The following is a 26,949-nucleotide window of genomic DNA, read 5'->3' as shown; positions in this document are numbered from 1 at the left end:
TCATCACTTAAAAAATCACATTTTTGAAATTTTGTCCATGTTCAAAATAAATTAGAAATTCCAAATTCCAAAAAAGTTTGAAATTAGAAATTTTGTTCATCTTTCAAAAGTTGTTCAAGTTTCAAAAAAAAATCACGTCTTGAACAAAAATGATCACTGTCTATACGTTTTTTTTCATCTTGTATGAAAATTTGTTCAACATGTATTTGAAAAAATTTCATCGTATATTTTAGAAATGTTCAGTGTTTACTTGAATATTGTTAACCGCATACTAAGAAATTGTTCCGTGTGCAGTTTAATTTTTTTTTTTATTTTTCGCATTTCAAAAACAGTAGTTCAGAATTCAAAATTTTTTCCACAATACCAAAAATTGTTCATATTTTTCGGAAAACTCTTCACATTTTTTAGTTTATGTACATATTTTCAGAAAAATCATGCTATTATTGTTAGAATTTCAAAATTTGTTCACAGCTTTCAAACATTTGTTCGATATTTTGAATAATTATTGTTTTTTCTGAGGGCAAAGCATAGTTTTATTACTTAACGATGCCGGGGCAAATCACCCGAGGCACATACAGCCACATGGGCTGGAACATCAGACTCAAACTCCACATAATGGTTCGCTGGGTACATACGGCCAACAATGGCCAGTTCATGTGCAACAGAGTTTGCACTCCGGCGACACACCGTAACGACAAATCTAGAGAACCACATCTTCAGTTGAAACTTGGTGTCCTCAATGATGGCTGCATACGGCGATGAATCAACCCTCCGGAGATCCAGTGCTTCAGCCAGCAGCTGTGAGTCTGTCTCAAAATCAGGTTGAACTACTCCCAGGTCCGCGGCGAGTGCAACAGCATTTGACATAGCAATCGCTTCAGCTATGAAAGGATCCCCTGCATTCTCCTGTCTGCCCGCCCGAGCAGCGACTAGAACACCTTCAGAGGTGCGAGCGACAACACCCCAACTCACATAGTTTTCACCGGGGATAAACGACCCATCCAGATTGAATTTAATCACTCCTTCGGCTGGTGGTTTCCACTTATCAGGAGAAACTGTTTTAGTCTTCGGAAGGTAGACTTGCATATATTCCAGGACGGAGCTACGTGCTCGACGAGCCACAACAGCAGGTCCTAGCGGAGTCTCTCCCTTCCTTAGCTTATTTCTGTTGCTCCAGCACATCCACCAGAAGGTGAACACATGCATACGTTTTCCTTCCTCCAGACCCCAAAGATACTCTAGCATTGCATGCTCATTCGTGATGCGTTCTAGGTCCATTCTCTCTTTCTCCAGTGCTAACTCTCTCCATACCTCCTTTGCCTTTATACATTTGACAAACAGATGAGCACCATCTTCATCGGATTTGCCACAGAAGAAGCATTTTGTACTTTCCACCTTGAATCCCCTCCTTTGCATATTAGTCAAAAGCGCAAGTGAGTTGTGCTTAACTCTCCAGACAAACATCTGAACATTCCTGGGACACGGCATCTTCCAAATCCTCTTCCATGAATTGTCATCACATCTGTTTAGATTGCCCACCGCATGAGAGCTTGTGCCCACACCGCCATTTGTGCTTACGTTCTGCAACTCAACGTGCAATTTATACGCACTTTTCACTGTGTGTTCTCCCTCGGGCTCAAACTGCCATGCGATAAAATCCTGAATGCCGTCCCTTAGAGGCATCTGCAGGATATGACGCACATCATCTGGCCAAAAGGTATCCCTCACTAGCCTTTCATCCCACTGTCCGGATGCCGGATCAATCAGCTCATGCACGTATTGGAGAATATTATTCCCTCGAGGGGTTATCACTGTCCGCGACCAAGGCCTTGGAATCCAAGGGTCCGTCCAGATTTTGACAGAGGCTCCGTCTCCAATGCGCCAAATATAGCCCTCCCTAACAAAATCCAGCCCCTTCAACAAGCTCCGCCAGGCATAGGAAATACCATCCTTGGCTTCTGCTTCCAACAAGTGGCAGTGAGGAAAGTATCGGGCCTTGAGAACTCGACCACACAGGGTGTTTGGGTTTTGTATTAGCCTCCAAGCTTGCCGCGACAACATGGCCATATTGAAGTTGTACATGTCTCTGAAGCCAAGTCCCCCTTTGGCTTTTGGTTTGATTAATTTCTCCCAGCTAAGCCAGTGAACTGTATTCTCCTTATCTTGTTGACTCCACCAGTAGGTTCCGATATGTGAACTTAGTTCCTGACAGAAAGTTTTGGTAAGATCAAAACAAGACATGGCAAAGGTGGGTATTGCTTGGGCAACTGTCGTCACTAATGTTTCCTTGCCGACTTTAGCAATGAGCTTCTCTTTCCATCCATACACACGCCCAGCCATGGCTCCTTTGAGATATCCAAAGGCTTTCCTTCTGGATTTACCCACGTGCACCGGAAGGCCCAGGTACTTATCATTCCATGATTCGCTATGGATTTGGAGGGCAGCTTTCACTTCATTCCTTGCATCCACCGAAGTGTTTGGACTAAACATGACCGCAGATTTTTCCAAGTTGATGCACTGGCCCGAGCAATTCTCATATTGTTAGTGCTGCTTCGTAGTCATCCGCTGTTGTTAGCTTGGGTGGCTAGCCTCACTGCTATGCAGCGTGAAGTAGCAAGCTGGATTCCTACTATTGCCATTTGATTTTTCATATTTCGTTGCAAGCTTATAAATTGGGCCGGCCCGTTTGCACGTGATGTAGTTAAAACCGGTGTTCTTTATTGGGCTGGCCTGCTTGCACGTGTCGTAGTCAAAACTGACGTTTGATAGCTTTCCATCGATAAAACTGTCGTTCGATCGCTAAGCACGACGTACAAAGTACGTAAAAAAAGACTTTGACCAAAAAAGTAGAGAAACAATCCTCCCTTTAATATTAGGTATAGAGGTATAGATATAAGGAGTTTTCTCATTGTGATACGTGATCATGTGAGGGCATGGCTTTGATGGTTGTGTTTTTTTCCTAGCAAAACTAAGTGCTGAAGGGGATCGGTGGGAGAAATGAATCGGAGGGGGATGTGATCTGTTTGGAAGGTGATCTCATGTATATGTTATTATTTATGAATTCTTAATTACCAAATATTTACATGTGAATCGACACTTGCCAAAGCAAGCACGAATAAATGGAAGGAGTATTAGACGCGATTGGGTTTTAAGTGTGAAGAATAAAACATTAACTAGGGAGGTTGGTGGGAGGTGAGGCGAAAATAAATCGGACGAAAATAAACCATGGTACTATTCAACCAACTCAGACATTAGGAATAGAGATGATGTGAACAGAGCGGGCTCGACGAGACGAAGACGTGAGAGTTGGAATCACCTCAATCGGAGTCACGGTCACGGAGGTATGACCATTCGTTCGTTAGGCAGAAAAAGAAATAAAAGGTATTCATCTCTGCTCTTAACGGACGAATGTTCACAAACTAGAGGTTTCGGCCGGCATTGTTTAAACCGAAAGCGCATTTGTTGCAGAAACGCTTCCGCAGCAGGGAAGACGTACTCCAGCGGAGTACGCTTCCACTTAACTGACGTGGCGGGAGCGGGGCCGGCCTTGAGGCACTGACAGGTGGGGTCGCGCGGGGAGGGGCCCGCATGGCCCTGACCGGCTTCAACCTCCCGCTCGGGAGCGCGCTGGGCCGAGGGAGGTGGCCATCCCGACGGCGAGTCCGGCCACCGTTCGGGACGGGCGACCTATCAAAATTCTCAGGAGGACAAGGAGGATCCGTTCCCGTCCGTGGAAGACGCCGGGGAGCTCGGGAATGGCCGCAGTTGGGCCCGCGGCGGAGGGGTATTCGGGAGGAGATGGGCATGGCGCTCCGATGCGCCGGAGGAGGGGTTGGAGCACTGGGACGGCGTACTGGTGGTGGAGGAGACGTCTAGTGGTGGAGGAAGAGTGAATGAGGCTTGGGATCGTCGGAATCGAAGCGAAGCTTGCCGGCGACCGTGGCAACATAGGAGGTTGGGAAGGCACTCCGGCGAGGCACTGAGGGGCTAGGGAGGTGTAGGGGAGTGAGTTGAATCTGGTGAAGTGCTCGTATGGCCTCGGGGGGAAGCTTAAATAGGCGGGGGCGAGGGAGATGACCGCGGACGCGTGGCCACGGCTCGGGCGTGGCCGCGTACGCGTGTGCGGGCGAGCACGGTCGAAGGAAGGCGACGCGGGGGAGCAGAGGGCATGCGTCACGCGGCAGACGAGGTCGAGGGGCACAGGAGAGAAGCAACCAGGGGAGGAAACGACGGTCGGCTACAGGTTGCCCGTGGGAGCGCGACGACGATCGCTAGCGAGCGGGCTGCCGGAGAGGGAGAGAGGTCAGTGGAGAAGAGGACGACGAGGGTGAGCTGTGAGACACGCCCGTGCTCGCTGAGACGCTGAGCAGAGGAGGGGCCCGAGCGAAACGACGGCCGGCTCGTGCCCACTGCATGCCAAGGCGGTGGTCACCGCGCAATCTGGCTTGAATAGGACTCGAGAGGCCGGCAATCGTTGTTTAAGTTGTAGTCCTTCCTACCAGGAGCTGACAGGAGATGATGGATCAAATAAAGAAGCTCTGGATAGATGGGATTCATCTCCGAAAGTTTGCTGTTGCAAACTGGTGCATGATGCTGTGGTGAGCAGAGAAGAGATAAGGGACAGACCTCGTGTCTGGGAGGTTTAGGGTAGAAGGGAAAATAGTCCTGTGACTTCTGGAGGGATTTGGACGAAGTCTTAATGCACTTGCTTAACAACTACTTAAACTGGTCCAGAATCAAGATCAAGAAGTAGAACTCACTAGGAGTGATTGATTAGGCCAAAAATGATCATGGCAGGGTTATTTGGTCATATTAGAGTGCCATAAAAATTTCATGCCATTTGTCCAAGCCAAAATGGTACTTCCTTCATACAGCACCTCTCTAGACAGAAACTTAGGAAAAATCCTGAGGGTAAATGGCTAGATGAAATGAGCCCAAATCTTTTGGAGATAGGTTATATGGGTAGGAGAAGGTCCTGAAAAATTTTAAGCAGTAATAGATTAATATAAAATATACTTGCTTCACTAACTGAAAATTTGGACAGAAACAAAGAATTGATTCTAAGCTCACGTGGATGCATTGCATGATCTCAAATATTGTGGAGAGTGATGATTTGATCATATGAAGGACCATGAAAAAATTCAACTCAATTGGATTAACATAGCTAGTACTTCTTTCACAAAGAATTCCCTCAGACAGGAACTTTGAAAATTTTCTCAGGGATATTTACTAGACAAATGGAGTTGATTTTTGGCATGAGACAATTATTTGGACATGGAAAGGTGTCCAAAAATTTTGGGGTCCATTGGGCAAAGGTAAATAGCACTTGCTTCACAAACTGCCATTCAGGACAGAATAAGAAAAGGAATATTTGTGAATTAATTTTGAACATGGCAAGGAAAAGTTTGGCCATATTTGATGCATATATGACCCAAAAAAAATTATGAGAATTATTTGGGAATTTTAGGAGTGGTGGAAATATAGGTTGCTTCACAACCTAGGGTAAATGGGCTTATTCTTTAACAGAAAAAGGAATATTCCCAAGAAAAATAATGTTGGGGTTGGGCCAAGATGAAAATGGCAAGGTCTTGGGATGGATACGAGGATGAAAAGCCACTCTCGAAAGAAAGAAGAGGTTATCTCCTCCAGTTTCCAGACCACATAGCCACGAAAAAAGAAAACTCAAGCAAAATCTCACAAAATCAAAAGAAAAAAGGAAAGGGCCAAAAATCAGGATGTGACGGGTATCCTACTTGTATGCGTCATGGGTTGCTCGAAGTGGCCCATGAGTGAACCACCATGGGGTCCTCGTCCTGACCCACTGGTCGGGAGACGACGTGGGGAGTACCCCCTAGTCCAGGACACCGTCACCTTCCACGGAGGCAGCCGGAATACTCGGCTCCTAGTGCCTTAGCGACTCCGGAACCATTTTTGGGGGGAGATCCAATTGACTACGACCCCCCTCTTTGTTTTCTAGAAGGGCCGTCCCCTCCTGGTTCTTGGGGACCGAGGTATTCACCCCGACCATAATGTCATCACCCCCGTCCCCTGTGTTCGGCCCGGGAGGGGTCTTCCGAGACAACACCTCTATGGTCTCCTCGATGACCAGAGGGGTTGTGGTGCGCGACGCGGTCCCACTCTCCGCTAGCTCGGCTGACGGAGAGTCTCCCTCCGAGATTCGGTCGATGGGGAGGTCGGCGGACCGCGATATTAAAAACAGGCTTATGGTTAATAATGAACTTAGTTTGAACATGCTGGAGTGACTTCGGATACGTACCTCTGGGAGGGAGGCTTGTCCCTGTGGTTCCTTCGAGGAACCTCTTCGGAAACCTCAGACTCCTCGGCGGAGTTCGAGCTGTTGTCAGACAGGGCCACCTTGGCCCTGCATTGTCTCTTCGGAGCGGGAGGAGGCTGGTACTCCTCGGCGTCCTCTAACGCCGCCCTCTTCCTTGTTCGGGAGAAGTCGCTCTCCTCCTCGTCCTCTCCTTGCCCTCCATCATGAGCGGAGGGGGTTTGGGTTTCCCCGGACTTAGTATCTGGGGGTCCTCTAGGGCGGAGGCCCTCTCGGGCCTCCCTCTTCTCGTCCTTCTTCTTCTCCTTCTTCCCCGGCGCCACGGCCAACATTTCCGTCAGTAGGGCCATCCTGGGGTCCTCGTGCAGCGGGGCCGGGCTATTGCTCTGGGCGGCTTTCTTCAGCCAGCTCTGTGCGGGGAAGAAGGAGGAGTTAATTGCTTTGTCAGAAAGAAGTATCCGAACACAATGATATAACTTATCATACCTCGTGAGGGGGGTTGGCGGCGTCAAGGCCGATATCCTTCGTCTTGGCTGGCCACTCCTTCTGCGGCTTGAAAACAACCTTCCACAATTTGTCGTGGGAGGTGCGGTAGAAGCGGAGCATGGTGGCGGGGTCTTCGGGCTTGTAGGACCACATGGGGACATCCCAATCTTGGCAAGGTAGGAGTCACCGGCGAAGCATGATCTGAATCACATTTGGTAACTCGACCTTCATCTTCATCATCTAGGATATTCGGCTTTGAAGTGACTCCACCTCCGTGGTCGACCCCGAGTTGAGCTCTTTTTCTGGTCCACGAGACCATCCTCGTGGAAGGTCCGGATCTAAAAGTAGGGAGCTCCGCCTAAGCCTCACCTCGCGGTTCCGTGATGTAGAACCACTCATTCTGCTAGATCTTGACGGTCTCTATGAAAGTACTGTTCGACCACTCCACTCGAGGGATTTTGCTGACCATCCCCCTCCCCCTCCCCCCTTCCCCGCAGTCTGCCTATTGGCCGTCAATGATCTTCGTCTTGATGTTGAAGACCTCGAGCCAAAAGCCAAAGTGTGGCCAGACCCGCGGAAAGGCCTCGCAGATAATGATGAAGGCTGAGATGTGTAGGAAAGAGTTAGGGGCGAGGTCATGGAAATCCAGCCCGTAGAAGAACGTTAGCCCGCTAACAAAGGGGTGGAGAGGGGAACCAAGTCCCTGGATGAAGTAGGGGAGGCATACCACCCTCTCGTCGGGCCTTGGCATGGGGACGACCTGGCCCTCCTTCGGAACGCGGTGGGCGACATTGGTCGGTAGGTAGCCGACACTTTTTAGCTCCTGGATGGCGTCTTCAGTGACACTAAAGGCTTCCCACTTTCCCTTGGAGCCCGAGCCGGCCATGCTCGATCAAGAGAATGGCCGGAGAAATCTTTTGGAAGGTTGGGTGGATCTAGGGCTGGAGCTCAGAGGTTCGAGAAGGCAATGGCAGGGGAGGAAGAGAGAGCGTACGGTGAAAGTAGTGGTGGTTGCTCTTTTATAGGTCACCATAATACCAAGAGCCCGTTTACTGCGCCGCGGACCTCGTGTTTTCCCGATATAATCGTGTCGTTGTGCGCACATGGGGTAAGGCGAATCATTGATCATGGTGCTTAAAAATAGGGCACGACTCCATCTTGATAGGACGTGCCAGTGAAAAACCGTCTCGAACCACGTAACTGGCTAGAGGTTATGTCAAGTCATGGCCTTTTGGTAAAAGTTGTCAGACGAAGACACTATTCAAACTTGGGCGGTTGGCCTTCGAGGCTAAGTAATACATACACTTTGAAATCCTGACATAATCCAGATGGCATGTGGCCGGACATAGTCAAGCAACCCTTAAGTGTCCGGCTAAGGGTTACTACGAACTTGGCGTAAGCACCATGGAAAGAAGGAACTGGTCCACGAAGCCTATGATTCTCGCATATACTTCGGCTTCGAAGACTAGTTCAGGGGCTACTAAGGGAGTCCCGGACTAAGGGGTCCTCGGGCTACCGGCCTATTTCTCGTGGGCTGGACTGGTGGGCTGCTTATTGATCGACGGGAGAAGATCGGCCTTCGGATAATCCTGTGCTCTAGAAGGAAGCCTCTGGGGTCTTGACGTATACTCCAAGTCTTGGTTGACGTAGCTCGCATGCTCATCCTCTGGTGGTAACCGACATATGTAACCCTAGGTACCCCTGGTGTCTATATAAATCAGAGGGTTTAGTTTGTTGAGGCTAGAACCATCATCCTACTCATCTAGAGTTTAGTTCATACGATCTCATGGTAGATCAACTATGTAATACTCATATACACACATCAATATAATCAAGCAGGACGTAGGGTTTTACCTCTTCGAGAGGGCCCGAACCTGGGTAAATATTGTCCCTGCGTTCTTTGCTACCCATTGATCCAAGATCCATAGCTCGGGACCCCCTACCCGAGATCCACCGGCTTTGACACCGACAAGGGGGGGTGCCGAGGTAGGCACGTAAAGTGGCGGTGTGACATGAGGGACCAATCTTTGTGTCGTGGAGATGCACCACCACATGCTTAGTTGACGCATGATCGATCGAGGTGACTTGCTATTCATTAATTCTTGTATATACAGACCAGTCTATGAGGCCTTTTTATTTGCGATAGGCTATTTGCCTATGTACAAGGACACACAAACCATATAGGATCATGGGCCCTCCTAGTGTTGGGCCTTTGGCGGTCACCCTCCCGCCTAGGCCCAAAGCCAACCCTGCTTAAAAAGACTCGGTTATAAATCCTTTTCATACCAACTCTTTCCCATAGCCCCAAACCCTAGCGGCCACCCCAATCCTCGCGATCCCAGAATTCTTCTTTTTCATCCTAGGCGAACACTTGAAGTCTCTGACGCCTCCACCTTCGGTAAGGATTCGCCTCCAGAGGATCTTCATCGCCTAGAGCTTCGCCCTCGGTTACCGTCCTCACCACCCTCAATTTTTTTTCAGCGGTGCCACCACAGCCACCCCCCCTGAGTTGGAGCAAGATGCGCAGGAGAAAGTGTCTTGTCGTCGATGCTCCTAGTGGATCAGGTCGCCGCCGTAGTGCATGGTAGAATTGCCGCTTTTTCATTCAAACTTGGATCTAGTGTTTTTTTTTCATGTTTGTTATGATGTTTATTTCCTTTCCTATGCATCATCGTATGTTGTTTCTATTATATAGCGGTTGCGGGAGTCGCCGAAAAACCTTCCTGAAGCATAGTCTGAACCACCCGATTCCATGTCCATTCTTTTAGCATCAGCTCAACAAGCACCCACCCGTTGCTGAGAGCACGAGCCTTCGCAAAAAGATGATCTAGCTGCTCGTTTCAGGGTAGATCCAGCAAAACGTAGGGTAAGACATGCCACACCATAAGATCTAGGTCGAGCCAACATACCTACCAAAAAAGGAAACAGACCAAAAGGCCCAGCCCAACTCACCTCGGGCCCACCCTAGGAATCTGGTCTGATCTATCACCGGCTGCTTGACCGTATTTATTTTTCAATACTAGTATTTAGACACGTGGTGATGATAAAAAATTCAGACGGATACGCCCCACCAACTCCGTGAAAAATCACAAAATTGGCCCTTTGGCCAAAGCTCAGCACAAAATGGCCCTCTTTTGAAAATATTTCATAAAATAGCCCTACACGCATGACGCCCGCACCCGGGGTGCCATGCTAGATATCATAACGCCTCGATCAAGGGCGCCATGCTGGTCAGCGGTGACTTGCCACGTTGGCAGGGCATGCCACCATGGCGCCCCAGGCCAGGGCGTCGTGCTGATGCTCATGACGCCCCTGCTCAGGCCGACATGCCCCTTACGTGAACAAAATAGAGTCTCCCCTGTTTTCCCCTCCACAAACCCTCACTTTTCCCCTTCTCCACCCCAGCCGCCCCACTCAAGCCCCTACCTAATGCCCACAAAATTTCGTGGATCGGAGCTCCAAATCGGTGATTTATCCTTCCCTTCGACCCCTCAAGGTATTCTCCATCATTCCTCCTCTTTTTTTTGGTTGAAATCTCCACATTGTGGGGATTTGGGGAAACCCTAGGTCATCCACTTTTGCTATTTTTGTTGATGCACTTTGGTGTTTATGATTCTAGATGGCGAGGATCGTCAATGTGCATCATGTGGACTTTGTCTCCTTTGAGAAGGGAGACGCGGAGTATGGTGACCCGAAGAAGAAGTCGGTAGTGATGGTGTTTCCCACAAGTCCTAGCCTTGAGGAGGTTTTGGTTGAGCTTTGCTACGTCTTGAGCTTGTGTTGCTTTTCCTTGAAGAGAAAAGGGTGATGCAGCAATAGTAGTGTAAGTATTTCCCTCAGTTTTTGAGAACCAAGGTATCAATCCAGTAGGAGGCTCCTCAAAAGTCCCACGCACCTACCCAAACAAACAAAGAACTCGCAACCAACACAATAAAGGGGGTTGTCAATCCCTTCACGGGCACTTGCAAAAGTGAGATCTCATAGAGATAGTATGATAAGATAAATATATTTTTGGCATTTTATAATATAAATGCAAAAAGTAAAGATGCAAATAAAAGTAGATTGAAAGCTTATATGATAAAAGATAGACCCGGGGGCCATAGGTTTCACTAGCGACTTCTCTCGAGATAGCATAAGTATTACGGTGGGTGAACAAATTACTGTCGAGCAATTGATAGAAAAGCGAATAATTATGAGATTATCTAGGCATGATCATGTATATAGGCATCATGTCCGCGACAAGTAGACCGACTCCTGCCTGCATCTACTATTATTACTCCACACATCGACCGCTATCCAGCATGCATCTAGAGTATTAAGTTCATAAGAACAGAGTAACGCATTAAGAAAGATGACATGATGTAGAGGGATAAACTCAAGCAATATGATATAAACCCCATCTTTTTATCCTCGATGGCAACAATACAATACGTGCCTTGCAACCCTTTCTGTCACTGGGTAAGGACACCGCAAGATTGAACCCAAAGCTAAGCACTTTTCCCATGGCAAGAAAGATCAATCTAGTAGGCCAAACCAAACTGATAATTCGAAGAGACTTGCAAAGATAACTCAATCATACATAAAAGAATTCAGAGAAGATTCAAATATTTCTCATAGATAAACTTGATCATAAACCCACAATTTATCGGATCTCGACAAACACACCGCAAAAGAGTTTACATCGAATAGATCTCCGCAAGAGAGGGGGAGAACAGTGTATTGAGATCCAAAAAGAGAGAAGAAGCCATCTAGCTAATAACTATGGACCCGAAGGTATGTGGTAAACTACTCACAACTCATCGGAGGGGCTATGGTGTTGATGTAGAAGCCCTCCGTGGTCGATTCCCCCTCCGACGGAGCGCCGGCGAAGGCTCCAAGATGGGATCTCGCGGATACAGAAGGTTACGGCGGTGGAAATTGTTTTTCGTTGGCTCCCTAGATGTTTTCGGGGTACATAGGTATATATAGGAGGAAGAAGTACGTCGGTGGCCGCTCGTGGGGCCCAAGAGACAGGGGCACGCCCAGGAGGGGTGGGCGCGCCCTCCTATCTCCTGGCCGCCTCGATTGCTTCTTGACTTGCACTCCCAGTCCTGTGGATCACGTTTGTTCCAAAAATCACGCTCCCGAAGGTTTCATTCCGTTTGGACTCCGTTTGATATTCCTTTTCTTCGAAATACTGAAATAGGCAAAAAAAAACAGCAATACGGGTTGGGCCTCCGGTTAGTAGGTTAGTCCCAGAAATGATATAAATATGTAAAATAAAGCCCATAAACATCCAAAAGGGGTAATATAATAGCATGGAACAATCAAAAATTATAGATACGTTGGAGACGTATCAAGCATCCCCAAGCTTAATTCCTGCTCGTCCTCGAGTAGGTAAATGAGAAAAAACAGATTTTTTGATGTGGAATGCTACCTAGCATAATTCTCAATGTAATTTTCTTTATTGTGGCATGAATGTTTAGATCCAAATGATTGAAAATAAAAGTTCATATTGACAAAAGAAATAGTAATACTTCAAGCATACTAATCAAAGCAATCATGTCTTCTCAAAATAACATGGCTAAAGAAAGTTCATCCCTACAAAATCATATAGTTAGGCTATGCTTCATTTTCATCACACAAAGATGTTCCCAAATTCTACACCCCCGATGACAAGCCAAGCAATTGTTTCGTACTTAAATAATCTCAAACTTTTTCAACTTTCACGCAATACATGAGCGTGAGCCATGGATATAACACTATGGGTGGAATAGAATATGATGACGGGGATTGTGTGGAGAAGACAAAAAAGGAGAAAGTCTCACATTGACGAGGATAATCAACGGGCTATGGAGATGCCCATCAATTGATGTCAACATGAGGAATAGGGGATTGCCATGCAACAGAGCTATAAATGAATGCTCAACAAAAGAAAACTAGTGGCTGTGCATCCAACTTGCTTTCTCACGAAGACCTAGGGCATTTGAGGAAGCCCATCGTAGGAATATACAAGCCAAGTTCTATAATGAAAAATTCCCGCTAGTATATGAAAGTGACAACATATGAGACTCACACATGGTGCTACTTTCAAGCACAAGATATGCGACTCACTATATGAAAAACATGATGCTACTTTGAAGCACAAGTGTGGAAAAAGAGATAGTAACATTGCCCCTTTTATTTTTTTTATTTTTTTTCTTTTTTTCTTTTTTTCTTTCTTTTTCTTTGGCCTTCCTTTTTTTTTCTTTTTTGGCCTCTTTTTTTTCTTTTTGGGCAATGCTCTAATAATGATGATCATCACACTTTCATTGATTACAACATATGAATTACAACTCGAAACTAGAACAAGATATGACTCTATATGAATGCCTCCGGCGGTGTACCGGGATGGTGTAATGAATCAAGAGTGACATGTATGAAAAATTATGCATATTGCCTTTGCCACAAATACGATGTCAACTACATGATCATGCAATGGCAATATAACAAAAGTAATGTATGTCATGATGATGATGAACAAAATGGTGGAAAGTTGCATGGCAATATATCTCAGAATAGCTATGGAAATGTCATAATAGGTAGGTATGGTGACTGTTTTGAGGAAGATATAAGGAGGTTTATGTGTGATAGAGTGTATCATATCACGGCGTTTGGATGCACCGGTGAAGTTTGCACCAACTTTCAAGGTGAGAAAGGGCAATGCACGGTACCGAAGAGGCTAGCAATGGTGGAAAGGTAAAAGTGCGTATAATCCATGGACTCAACATTAGTCAAAAGAACTCATATACTTATTGCAAAAATTTAGAAGTCATCAAAAATCAAGCACTACGCGCATGCTCCTAGAGGGATAGATTGGTAGAAAAAGACCATCGCTCGTCCCCGACCGCCACTCATAAGGATGCACAAGCCAGGTACAATTCATGTTTCGAATTTGTTACACAACTTTAACCATACGTGCATGCTACGGGACTTGCTAACTTCAACGCAAGCATTCTTTAAATTCATAATCACCCAACTAGCATGACTTTAATATCACTACCTCCATATCTCAAAACAATTATCAAGTATCAAATTGATTATAGCATCCAATTCACTTCCTATCATAGTTTTTATTATACCCAACATGGATGCCTACCATTCTAGGACCAATTTATAACCATAGCAAATACCATGCTGTTCTAAAAGACTCTCAAAATAATATAAGTGAAGCATGAGAGACTAGCAATTTCTACAAAATTAAGCCACCGCCATGCTCTAAAAGATATAAGTGAAGCACTAGAGCAAAAACTATCAAGCTCAAAAGATATAAGTGAAGCACATAGCATATTCTAATAAATTCTAATCAAGTAGGCTTCTCCCAAAAGGTGTGTACAGCAAGGATGATTGTGGTAAACTAAAAAGCAAATACTAATATAATACACGACGCTCCAAGCAAAACACATATCATGTGGCGAATAAAAATATAGCTCCAAGTAAAGTTATCAATGAACGAAGACGAAAGAGGGGATGCCTTCCCGGGGCATCCCCAAGTTTAGGCTTTTGGCTATTCTTGAATATCTTGGGGTGCCATGGGCATCCCCAAGCTTAGGCTTTTGCCACTCCTTATTTCATAGTCCATCAAAGCTTTACCCAAAACTTGAAAACTTCAGAACACAAAACTCAACAGGAAATCTTATAAGCTCCGTTAGTGAAAGAAAACAAAACCACCACATAAGGTACTGTAATTAACTCATTATTAATTTATTTTGGTGTTAAACCTACTATATTCCAAGTTCTCTATGGTTCATACCACTTAATACTAGTCATAGATGCATCAAAATAAACAAACAACACACGAAAAACAGAATCTGTCAAAAACACAACAGTCTGTAGCAATCTGTAACTAACGCAAACTTTTGGAACTCTAAAGATCCTACCAAAATAGGAAGTACTGTACAATGTATTTATTGATCATCAGCAAAACGAATCAACGTAAAAGCACGTTTATGTGATTTAAAAAAACTAATTTCATGCACGCAAAGTTTCTGTTTTTCAGCAGAATCAAATCAACTATCATCATAGGTTATCCTATAGGTTCTACTTGGCACAAACACTAATTAAAACATAAAAGCACATTTAAACAGAAAGTAGATGCAAAATTTATTACTAAACAGAAACAAAAACAAAAACATAAATAAAATTGGGTTGCCTCCCAACTAGCGCTATCGTTTAACGCCCCTAGCTAGCTAGGCATAAAAGCGAAGATAGATCTAAGTAGTGCCATCTTTGGCACTCGATTCATAAGTAGCCCGCATGATAGATTCATAAGGTAATTTGACTTTATTTATTGGAAAGTGCTTCATGCCTTTCTTTAATGGAAATTGGAATCTAATATTCCCTTCCTTCATATCAATAATCGCGCCAATCGTTCTAAGGAAAGGTCTACCAAGAATAATAGGGCAAGAAAGATTGCAATCTATATCGAGAACGATAAAATCTACGGGCACCAAATTTCTATTTGCGACAATGAGAACATCATTGATTCTTCCCATTGGCTTTTTAGTGGTGGAATCCGCAAGGTGCAAATTTAAAGAGCAATCATCAAGATCATGGAAACCTAGAATATCACATAAAGTTTTTGGAATCATGGAAACACTAGCATCCAAATCACACAAAACAAAACACTCATGATCTTTAATTTTAATATTTATAGTAGGTCCCCACTCATCATTAAGTTTTCTAGGTATAGAAACTTCCAAATTAAGTTTTTCGTCATAAGATTGCATCAAGGCATCAACGATATGTTTGGTAAAAGCTTTATTTTGACTATAAGCATGAGGAAAATTAACAAAGAATTGCAACAAGGAAATACAACCTTCTAAAGAACAATTATCATAATCAAATTCCTTGAAATCCGAGATAGTGGGTTCAATGCTATTTAAAGTCATGACATCTCCAATCCCACTTTTACCAAATTTAGCATCAAGATCTAAAAACTCTGAATTCTTGGGACGCCTTCTAAATAAAGTTGATTCATCTCCAGTCCTATTATTATCAAGATTCATATTGCAAAACAAAGATCTAATAGGAGACACATCAATAACTTTAACATCTTCATCATTATTTTCATGGAAACTAGAAGAACACGCCTTTACAAAGCAATCTTTCTTAGCACACAATCTAGCGGTTCTTTCCTTGCACTCATCAATGGAAATTCTCATGGCTTTGAGAGACTCATTGATATCATGCTTAGGAAGAGTATATCTAAGTTTAAGAGAATCAACATCAAGCAAAAGTCTATCAACGTTCCTAGCCAAGTCATCAACTTTGAGCAATTTTTCTTCAAGCAAAGCATTAAAATTCTTTTGAGACATCATAAATTCTTTCACACTATTCTCAAAATTAGAGGGCATCTTATTAAAATTACCATAAGAATTATTGTAGGAATTTCCATAATTATTAGAGGAATTACTAGGGAACGGTCTAGAATTAAGTTTCCTCTATAAGCATTGTTTCCAAAACTATTCCTACCAACAAAATTCACATCCATAGATTAATTTTTATTATCAATCAAAGTAGACAAAGGTGTATCATTGGGATCAAGAGGAGTATTTTTAGTAGCAAACAACTTCATAAGTTCATCCATCTTTCCACTCAAAACATTGATTTCTTCTATAGCATGCACTTTTTTACTAGAAGATCTTTCGGTGTGCCATTGAGAATAATTAGCCATAATATTATCAAGAAGTTTTGTAGCAGCTCCTAAAGTAATTTCCATAAACGTGCCTCCCGCGGCCGAATCTAAAAGATTTCTAGAAGCAAAGTTCAAACCGGCATAAAATTTTTGTATGATCATCCATAAGTTCAAACCGTGAGTAGGGCAATTGCAAATCATCAATTTCATTCTTTCCCAAGATTGGGCAACATGCTCATGATCAAGTTGTTTAAAATTCATAATACGTGATAATCTTAGCGGGAGGGAAATACTTAGAGATAAAAGCATCTTTGCACTTGTTCCAAGAATCAACACTATTTTTAGGCAAAGACGAAAACCAAACTTTAGCACGATCTCTAAGTGAAAACGGAAATAGCTTCAATTTAACAATATCATTATCTGTATCTTTCTTCTTTTGCATATCACACAAATCAACAAAGTTATTTAGATGAGTAGTGGAATCTTCACTAGGAAGGCCGGCGAATTGATTTTTCATAACAAGATTCAACAAAGCAGTATTGATTTCACAAGACTCAACATCATTAAGAGGAGCAATCGGAGTACTAAGGAAATCATTATTATTGGTATTGGAGAAATCACACAATTTGGTATTATTTGCGCCATGGCAACAAGTAATCCAACACACAAGCAAACAGAAAAAGGCAAGCAAAAAAGAGAGAGAGATTGGGAAAGAGAGGGCGAATAAAACGGCAGGGGTGAAGTGGGGGAGAGGAAAACGAGAGGCAAATGGCAAATAATGTAAATGCGAGGGAGATGAGTTTGTGATGGGTACTTGGTATGTCTTGACTTGAGCGAAGACGTCCCTGGCAACGGCACCAGAAATCCTTCTTGCTACGTCTTGAGCTTGCGGTGGTTTTCCTTGAAGAGGAAAGGGTGATGCAGCAATAGTAGCGTAAGTATTTTCCTCAGTTTTTGAGAACCAAGGTATCAATCCAGTAGGAGGCTCCTCAAAAGTCTCACGCGCCTACACAAACAAAGAAAGAACTCGCAACCAACGCAATAAAGGGGTTGTCAATCCCATCACAGCCACTTGCGAAAGTGAGATCTGATAGAGATAGTATGATAAGATAAATATATTTTTGGTATTTTATAATATAGATGCAAAAAGTAAAGATGCAAATAAAAATAGATTGAAAGCTTATTATATGATAAAAGATAGACCCGGGGGCCATAGGTTTCACTAGTGGCTTCTCTCGAGATAGCATAAGTATTACGGTGGGTGAACAAATTACTGTCGAGCAATTGATAGAAAAGCGAATAATTATGAGATTATCTAGGCATGATCATGTATATAGGCATCACGTCCGCGACAAGTAGACCAACTCCTGCCTACATCTACTACTATTACTTCACACATCGACCGCTATCCAGCATGCATCTAGAGTATTATGTTCATAAGAACAGAGTAACGCATTAAGAAAGATGACATGATGTAGAGGGATAAACTCAAGCAATATGATATAAACCCCATCTTTTTAACCTCGATGGCAACAATACAATACGTGCCTTGCAACCCTTTCTGTCATTGGGTAAGGACATCGCAAGATTGAACCCAAAGCTAAGCACTTTTCCCATGGCAAGAAAGATCAATCTAGTAGGCCAAACCAAACTGATAATTCGAAGAGACTTGCAAAGATAACTCAATCATACATAAAAGAATTCAGAGGAGATTCAAATATTTCTCATAGATAAACTTGATCATAAACCCACAATTCATCGAATCTCGACAAACACACCTCAAAAAGAGTTTACATCGAATAGATCTCCACAAGAGAGGGGGAGAACATTGTATTGAGATCCAAAAAGAGAGAAGAAGCCATCTAGCTAATAACTATAGGACCCGAAGGTCTATGGTAAACTACTCACAACTCATCGGAGGGGCTATAGTGTTGATGTAGAAGCCCTCCGTGGTCGATTCCCCCTCCGGCGGAGCGCCGGCGAAGGCTCCAAGATGGGATCTCACGGATACAGAAGGTTGCGGCGGTGGAAATTGTTTTTCGTTGGCTCCATGGATGTTTTTAGGGTACGTAGGTATATATAAGAGGAAGAAGTACGTCGGTGGCCGCTCGTGGGGCCCAGGAGACAAGGGGCGCGCCCAGGAGGGGTGGGCGCGCCCTCCTATCTCCTGGCCGCCTCGATTGCTTCTTGATTTGCACTCCAAGTCCTCTGGATCACGTTCGTTCCAAAAATCACGCTCCCGAAGGTTTCATTCCGTTTGGACTCCGTTTGATATTCCTTTTCTTCGAAATACTGAAATAGGCAAAAAAACAGCAATACAGGTTGGGCCTCCGGTTAGTAGGTTAGTCCCAAAAATAATATAAATATGTAAAATAAAGCCCATAAACATCCAAAAGTGGTAATATGATAGCATGGAACAATAAAAAATTATAGATACGTTGGAGACGTATCAAGCTTCGAAGAAGGTTGAATTGGATGGAAGAAAGCGATGGAGTAGACTTAATCGGAAGGTATAATGTTGGGTATGGACAACATATTCGTTGGAAGATAATGTCTCTTGACTCCGAGTTTCATTGGGAAGCATATAAAGAGAGTGTGTTGGCCTCACAAGATAAATCATTTGAGTTATTTGCCACAAAGGTTGTTCATGCTCGGGTGCACATTGATTTGAATCGGTGTGCATCTTCATATGATGTTAGAAGCCCGGTTCGTGATTCAACACATGTCACTCCGGATGTGCATGACACAACAATGAGCCAACCTCCAATGACCCAATGTTTGAGCCCCGGCGGGAATGACCAAGTTGATAATGAAGACTTGCACATGGATGGTGGTGAATTTGAGGGTGATGAATTGATGTGACAGCGGCCCGATCTTTCGATGGGAGTGGGGATAACTATCGATTTGGTGGATTTTGACCTTGATGATCCGGCTATACTGTACCCGACGATACGCCTCTACAATCGCTAAACCAATCTCCAATGGTTATTGACCTTGCTGTAGGCACGATCAACCTGAACAACGAGGTTCGAGTTCCTGCAAGCAACCGAAGAACCGGCAAGAACAAAAGTGAATTGCAATCTAAAATTGCGGATGAAAAATTAAGCACACGAACTGATCAAAAGTTGGGGTTGCATTGTGAATCTGACAAGGCGGTAGTCTTACACGTCTCGTAGATGCAAATTGTAGCGATGGCTAGACAATACAATAAAACCTGAGTCTAAACCTAACAAAAGCTAGCTATTTATTAAGTATGGCCAGGCGTTGGCGCTGCCCGACGAGGTGTCCAGATCGGCTACGAATTGACCACTAGGAGTCGGCCCACATGGAGTCAGAATATTATACGGCCTTGTTAGAATTATCTCTTTCCTTAAATGATTGTTTGATGGGCTGGTGTGCACGTGGCTCTCTCTTGTCCAGGTAGTCTAATCCTCCTCTCCTATGCACGTAGCATGCTCCTTGGGTGGCTCGGTTGATTCTAATTGCATGCACATACTATTGCTGCTTGTTGGAATCAACATGCAATATTTTCCATTCTTTAACTTCATGTGGCTTTCTCTAATCATTTCTTCAACACCCTCGTTCGTAAGTACAAGTAAACAGGAACATCAGTGTAACATCATATTCTCGTTAGTTAAGCCATATGTACAAAGGAGTGATAGTACCTGGCCATTAATTTGTCTCCCTCGTGCTCTAGTAATAGGACCAAGTGGAATAACTGATGTAGGAGTCGCGGAGGGTGTAACAGTAGAAAAGATGTCCTCGTCATGAATCGGAGGCTTATCTTCATGACCATTATGTTGGTGATGTTGAGGCAAATTGCATGGAAGAGGACATGGACCATGAGATTCCATACAATATGTCCTATGCGTGGGACTCAGAGGATGAAGGCCCGGGTGAAGAAATGGATGAGGATGATTTGACGACTAAAGAAGCCAATGCTTTCAAGAAGGTAATAGGTCGTAGTCACAAGACATCATTGTTTCGTGATCTAAGCTAGCCGATAAGGCGATTGTTGATGGTGGCACAAGTAAAATTCTTGCACCAAGGTTAACTTCAAAGCGAGATACCAAAGCAAGTGTGTATGGTGTTAGTGAAGGAACAATCTTTGAAAGCTTGACAGAACTTCAAATATGGGCCAAGGACTACGCGGTTAAGTTTCATCGGCCATTCATTGTGGAGAAGTCAAACTCGAAAGTGCGTTATGTGGTAAAATGTGAGGAACACAAGAATCATTGCCCTTGGGTTATCCGTGCAAGATGTGTCAAAGGCGGGCCACAATGGAAGATTACAAGTTCCGTGTTTCACCATCGACGTAGTGGCAAGGATATTGATGATGCTAATGTAAAGGATGATCACCGTCAATTGGCCTCCAAATTCATTGCATATCGATTTTCTGCCTCCATAGAGATACTCCCGACATATCCCATTCGGGCTTTGATGGAGATGGTGAAGGAGGTTTTTGGGTATGAGGTGAAGTATGGGAAGGCATGGAAGGCCAAGCAAGCTGCCTTTGAGATATTGTATGGTGGTTGGGAAGAATCATACAACCGCCTCACGATGGTGTTGAAAGCGATGGCGGCAGAAAATCTTGGCATGTACTATATGGTGGAGCCAGATGGCATGAGAACAAGGATATACAACGATGCAAACGTTCGTATGTTTGGACGTGCATTCTGGACTTTTGAGCCATGCATTAGGGCCTTCAAGCATTGTAGGCCGGTTATGTCCGTGGATGGCACATTTCTGACCGGCCAGTTCAAGGGCACATTGTTGATCGCCGTGGCTAATGATAGTGGTGACAAATTGGTTCCATTGGCGTTTGCTTTGGTGTCGGCGGAGAACAATGACAACTGGGAGTGGTTTCTTAGTCTAGTGAGGACCAAGGTAATTGGACCCGAAAGAGAGGTTTGCATCATCTCGGACCGCCACCCAGGGATACTCAATGCAGTGGAGATTGACATTCCAGGACATCCTCGCGTGCACCATAGGTAGTGCATGAGGCATTTTGTTTCTAACTTTTACCGAGCATGTGGAGACAAGGAATTGTCTGACCTTCTTCATGATTGTTGTCTCGCATTCACCACTAGACATTTTGAGAAATTGTGGGACAAACTGTATGCCAAAGCAAACAATGGTGGCAAAGATTTCCTAAACTAGATAATACTCCGCGCGTTGCTGCGGGAATTGGTTGCGACATATGTTAGTGAGATTTGTTTGTATGGAAGATGAATATTTAATATATATGAGAACTAAAAGGGAATATATGTATAAACAGAATACAAGTATCATAAGAGAATGCATGGCTACATGTTGTGGCGGGCTTCTTGCCCCCTTTTAGGAAATCAAACCGAGTAGATGTTTTAGCATAGTAACCAGTGAGGGTGAAATAGAGAGAGCATGTCGCATGCCTGCGGTTTTGTATGGTAAAATTCCACTTAGTTTTGTTCACACCATTGTTCCCTGAAGACTTTGTATTGGGAGGTAGCATTGTCCATGGAACTAATGGCTAATAATCGAAAGATGAGAAAGCTTACCAGCAATATTCTGAAGAAAAGGAAAATAAGTTCAGAGATAAATGCCCAACCTGCAGTAGACTATTAGTGCAGAATTACATTGGGTAAAAGAGGTGCGAGCAAAATATGCATGTTATGTGTACATGTTATTTTGGAATGAGACAAAATTGTCTGTAGTATGTCACAATGCAGGTGCTTTGATTAACACTGGTGATTAAGTTAAGTGCTAAAGTGGTTGAAGTGTTGCAATGATAAGCATTAGATATTGAAGAGTAGATACAAATCTCCGTCCGTCAGATGTGAATGCTGTCGGCCATCGTTGTTGTGCAATGTCATATTAATTTGGGAATGATAGAAAAGAATGGCTAGACTGCATACTGCAAGCATACACGAATAAACCAAGTTATTTCAGATTGTAGCATAGAGATAAAGTAATTCTAGGCATCTATTTCAATGTTATGTAATCATTCAGTTCACTTTCCTGTTCGACTTTTTTGCAGCTACCAACCCTTTTTTGTTCATACGAATTTGAAGTCTCATATTCTGTTTATAGGACTTAAATAATCATGCAAGTCTTCAATTCCCTTTTCATTTGGATGCAACCAATACCTTATTTATTGCTATATGAATTCTGAACATATACTCTTAACTTGTCCGAAGTGCGCTGTGTATAATTCACTATTATGACATTCATATTTAATCCACTCACTTATCATGCCATCTCCCAACGGTGAGCCTTTGACTATATGATAATAAAAATATAGCCAAATGGGTTATACATGGACAATGTATATGGAAATTAAATTCATGCATGAGAAGTCAAAGAAGCAAACCTGAAAGTGACTGAAATTTGCACTCATAAAGATTAATCAGATTCAAGAACAGAGAAAATTTTCGTCAATCATTCCAATGCGAGATACTGATTTCAGGATCAAAGTTGTCGGCCATCAGTGTTGTGTGGTCATACTGATTTTGGTAAAATACTCCACTGTATACCTGCAAGGATGAGTGAATTGCAAAAAACCACCACATTGAAGCGTAGGGTTGCAGAAAACACTCTTCTACGAATTTGTGGCAGAAAACATTGATTCTGGGCTTAATCATTTGCAGAAAGCACTGATCCATCTGTTTGGGCATTTTAATCTCCTTTATGACATGTGGGTCCCGTTTTTCTGACATGGCGTAACGGACAGGAGGTAACGACGCCAGTCAGCGCTACAGTGACTTCCCTGGTAGTTTTGCATAGGCACCCTTCAATCAGAAAAAGAAAACGCAATCAAGCCCTTGCCCCAGCTCGGCTATAATCTGCCGCCGGCCACCGAGCGCTCGTGCTCTAGTGGCTTCGAAGGTCAACATCCAGAGACTCTGCTTGCTCCAGTCTTGTGCTCTGTGGCCGCAGCTTGCTTGTTCCCCGCCGCTGATGCTTGTGCCCCGCCGCTCCTATTCGTGCCTGTGCTGCGGGCCGCCACACTGCTGCTGCTTGCGGCCCCGCTGCACGCCGCCGCGCTGCTGCTTGCGGCCTCGCTGCATGCCGCCTCGCTGCTGCAGCCAGCCGAAAGGAAGCGGCGAGACCTTGGCCCGGGCTGCGGCGGTCGTGCAGTTGGGCGGCGACCACCTTGGGCCGCCGGCCAGGGCGCGGTGGTGGTGTTGTTGGGCAGCGAGCCCATCTTGGCGCCCGGCAGGAAGGAGGCGACGGTCCTTCGGTGCACGCGCCGCGCTTCGCCATGTCCAACGTGCAGCAGAGCACGTGCACGCCGGAGGGAATGACAATAGTTGGTCAGGAGGAGGGAATGGCCGATCCCGATCTAGATCGGGGTAGGGGAGGCCGAGGTGATTTTTCTTTGGGAGGGTTTTTTGTGCGTAAAGACCAGGCTAACGTCGTTTACTGTGAACCCTTATGCCACGTCATCAAATGCGGCCCCCACATGTTATAATCACGGTTAAAATGCCCCAAAAGATGGATCAGTGCTTTCTGCAAAAAATTAAGCCCAGAATCAGTGTTCTCTGCCACAAATTCGTAGAAGAGTGTTTTCTGCAACCCTTCGCTTCAATATGGTGGTTTTCTGCAATTCACTCCTGCAAGGATGAACGAACCAACCATGTTATTTCTGAATATTCAGATCATAGTACAGAAATCTAGAATAGGTTATCTCATCATACAGTCATATTTGTAATCTCAGTAGAAGAATTAAAATCTATGGGGTAGGATTGCTATTGATCAGAAGATTGAAAAGAAATCAAAGGGGCAGGTATATGGGAGAATTTAGTGACGGTTTGACAGCTCAAATGCTAGATGACAAATCAGTTCTTACCTCCATGGGGTAGATGAAGTAACAGGTGGCATCCGGCCGGCTGCTAAATCAAGTGATGAAAGTGCACAGGGCCATTCAAAACAACAACAGTAATGGAAGTAGATGCTCCTGGATGCTCAATAGATAGACTAGAACTAACATAGTTAGTCGACACCATATACAACCAGCCGCCGCCTCCAACGTAGCCAGCCGCCGCCTCCCCAAAACTAGGGTTCTTTGCCTCCCACCGGCGCCGGCGCCGGTCCGTCCCGTCTCCGGTGGCCTTAGGGCCATGGAGGCGGAGTAGATCTTGGCCCTTGCCGGTGGGAGGGCTCCACTTTCATATCTTTTTTTGAGCTTTGTTAGGGTTTGTGTCTTGCTCAGGAAGGCGAGACGACGGCGGTTCCCTGAAGATGGAATAGAGGTATCCCCGTCTAGTCCCCGTTTCGGTGATGTGTGTAGCATCATCGGTGGGCGTGTGGAGGTGTGTATCCGGCAGATCTGTCTTTGGTGGATTTGTTCGGATCTGTTCGTCGTTCGTCTTCGTTCGTGTGTTTTCAGGTTGGATCCTTTTGATCTGCACTCTTCATCTGCGGCGGTTGCTATTCTGGTGCGTTGGTTCCATGGGGCCTTAGCACGACGACTTCCCGACTGTCTATTACAACAATGTTTGTCCGGCTCTGTCGAGGAAGGGGCGATGACAGCGGCGCGCCTTCGGCTCGCTTCAGTGCTTGTAGTCGTCGCTAGGTGGTCTATAGTTTTGGATGTAATTTTTTTTATTTCTAGTGTCCGTTGTACTATCATGATTGAAGATAAATAGATTGAAAGTTTTTCCGAAAAAAAAGACTACGAACTAACATATGCCATCTTGATTACATAGTGTGTGCATCACATCATGCCTCTGCATAGTGGTCGGAGGCGTTCCGTGGCCTGGGGTCACGGCGAGGTTGTGGCAATGGAGGAGGAGCATCGATTCCGATGTGCGTTGTTGGCGGCTGTGCGGCCGGCCGGCCGGCCGGTGGAGATAGGCGACCCTGTGTGGACGCACGAAGAGGTTGTGGCCGGCATGGAGCCACGAACGGCCCAGTGAAGCGATCCAGCTTTTTGTTGATCGGATGGGTCATGGGAGATAAGACCATGCGTCGCTCCTCTTTTTTCTTTAAGAAGTTTTTCATTCATATATCACGAATCAGTACAACGAAGTTGACCCTTACAAGCACGCTGAAACGCAAACACAAAGGACCATGAACACCTAGAGTATCCTAAAACAATCATAACACAAGAAGATCTCCGGAGCCCTAGGTCATCATCCCTGAATCTTGAGAGAAAACCCCTGCAACAGAAGGATCTGCAACCAGTCGCAAGCAGGTCATCATCTTTGACCACGGTACAATTGCCGCCACGCTGCTTCCTCCTTTCTTGACACCAGCGCTGAGAGGGCATGGACATCAATCCAATACACCTGCAACAGTCGTCGGCATCTTTGGCTTTGAGTACCGCGAAAAGTGTCCCTTCCGGAAGGAAAAGAACTCGAGTCATCCGACCGGTCCAGCACCACGGCCAGGCCATCTGCCCGGACAAAGCAGGATCTCCCGCCAGCATCAGCGCAGAGGAAGAAGAAGAACAACAGCAGCAAATCATACCAACAAGGAAGAAGAAGGGTCTTTGTCTCCCTGCATCCATCGCCCATCTGAGAACCCAAACGACCAGTGTCGATGGACCTCCAGCCACCTTAGCCCGCGACCTCGACGAGATCCGGGGATCCCCAACCCCGCTGGCTCCTAGACGAAGGCAAAAGCCTCGCCTGACCGCGAACGGAGCCCGGAGAAACTTATTCCGACGCGACACCACCGCAACGGCCTCGGCAGCGTCTCCCTCAACCCTAACCCTACCACACACCCACCTAGTGAACAGACCCGAGGTTCCCCCTCCTTCCCGCCGCCGGAGCGGCCGACGGAGAGAGAGGGAACCGGAGGCGTCACCGACGGCGCGCAAGGGCCTCGTCGCCTCCTGATCGCCTCGTGCGATCAGATCCTACTTTTCCGGAGCGGCTATCGCAACTCACGTTTTTAACAAGAGGATAAGTCTATACACGGATAAGCACTGAATGCGTCGCTCCTCTTATTTCTCTTGTCAGTTACGGAATAGGAAGAGGAACAGGTGTGTGTTACAAAGAAATTATACCACATGATTTGTTAAAATAAAATAAAAATAAAAGAATTGTTGATGTGGGTGAGCTGTGGGGAAGAGGTGCTGGTCAGGGAGAGAGATAGTTGTGAACTTGTGATTGGCTGGTATCTCATGACATGGCATGCTGAGTTGGACCATTTGCATGTTAAGAGAATACCTTGTAGTGGGAGCAACTTCTTAAAAATGTAAGATAGGAATCTTGCTGATAAAGGAAAGTGGGCACGGGCTTTTGACAGCGATGGAGTGAGGTACGGTGACATGACAAACAACATGGTTGAATGTTTCAACATGGTGCTAAAGGGTGTTCCTGCATTGCCGGTGACGGTCACCGGCAATAGTAGAGTATACATTCCAGAAGTTGAATGTCTATTTTCAAAAGTATAGTGAAGAAACATCCAACTTGATGTCCGGGAAAAACAAGGCCAAAAAGATGTACAAGTATCCACCAAAGGTTGACGATTGGATGGAATACCAAGCAAGGAAGGTGGATTCGCACAAAATCCAGTCCTTTGATAACAT

The sequence above is a fragment of the Triticum dicoccoides genome, chromosome 6B, assembly GCF_002162155.2.
Source record: "Triticum dicoccoides isolate Atlit2015 ecotype Zavitan chromosome 6B, WEW_v2.0, whole genome shotgun sequence".
In the NCBI taxonomy this organism is placed as follows: Eukaryota; Viridiplantae; Streptophyta; class Magnoliopsida; order Poales; family Poaceae; genus Triticum; species Triticum dicoccoides.
The sequence above is the reverse complement of the archived record's forward strand: the minus strand, read 5'-3'. Positions refer to the sequence as shown.